The 930-nt window shown below is 41.8% G+C and overlaps 1 protein-coding gene across 1 annotated transcript in view; it reads right to left on the reverse strand.

Annotated features, from left to right (window-relative positions):
* TRPA1 (transient receptor potential cation channel subfamily A member 1) overlaps positions 1–930 on the reverse strand; it is a 52505-nt gene that overhangs the window by 22485 nt on the left and 29090 nt on the right. The gene's annotated exons all lie outside the window — the stretch shown is intronic.

Consider the following 930-nt stretch of genomic DNA (forward strand, 5'->3'; position numbering starts at 1 on the left):
GAGTGGAAAATTCCACACATTAAGTCTTTAACACAAACTTTGTGGCAAGCCCCACATTATTAAAAATACTATAGAAAATTACCTTCAGGCTGTGTGTTTCAGGTATACATGAAACACAAAAGTATTTCATATTTAGACTTGGAGCCCATCCTCAAAATATCTCATTATATATATGCAAATATTACAAATTCTAAAAAAGGTCCAAAACGGTTCTGGTCCCCATACATTTCAGATAAGGGATATTCAATCTCTATTAAAGATTCCTTTGGATTTCAACTGTCCCTAACTGAGATCCTTTATACCACCACGGGATCTCTCTATACTTCAGTCTCCACTCTGAACTGCTCCAGTCTGGAGTGCTGTTGACTGTATTCCTCACTTGCCGAGCAACACTGAGTATGTATTCAGAGGGGATTCAGGCAGGATGGGGGAGTAGGTGTAACAAGAGTTAAAGACCTACTAGATGCTTAACTCAAGGAAATAACAGTTATGGGGTCATTGTTGGCATCCCTGTGGTGTGTGAGGATACATATTTTTGTGAGTTCCCTGTGTAGATAAACAATTCAAGACATCCAAATCTGGTGGTCTAAATTTATGAAAGAAAGACTGCCCTTTTGGAACCAGGGCAAAATGCAAGGCCCCTAAATGGCCTTAGCAACATTGCCAGGAGCTTCTGGGACACATGGTCAACCCCACCTGCAGAACTACAGGGGAGAGGGTTGGACGATGTCCTCAAGGGAAGAAAGAGGAACTTGACCTGTCTTGTAAGAGGGACTTAGAAAATTCCCAGGAAGGCTCTGCTGGTGACCAGATGACAGTACTGGGGTCATAACAGGCCCAGTGGAAAATAAAGACAGATCAGTCAGTAGTGTTTTGCAAGGCAGAATCAGAGAGGCAAGTCTGGTTGTCAGTTTTAATAATTACACAAAG

This window comes from Otolemur garnettii, unplaced genomic scaffold (assembly GCF_000181295.1).
Source record: "Otolemur garnettii isolate 467f Iridium unplaced genomic scaffold, OtoGar3 scaffold00163, whole genome shotgun sequence".
Classification (NCBI taxonomy): domain Eukaryota; kingdom Metazoa; phylum Chordata; class Mammalia; order Primates; family Galagidae; genus Otolemur; species Otolemur garnettii.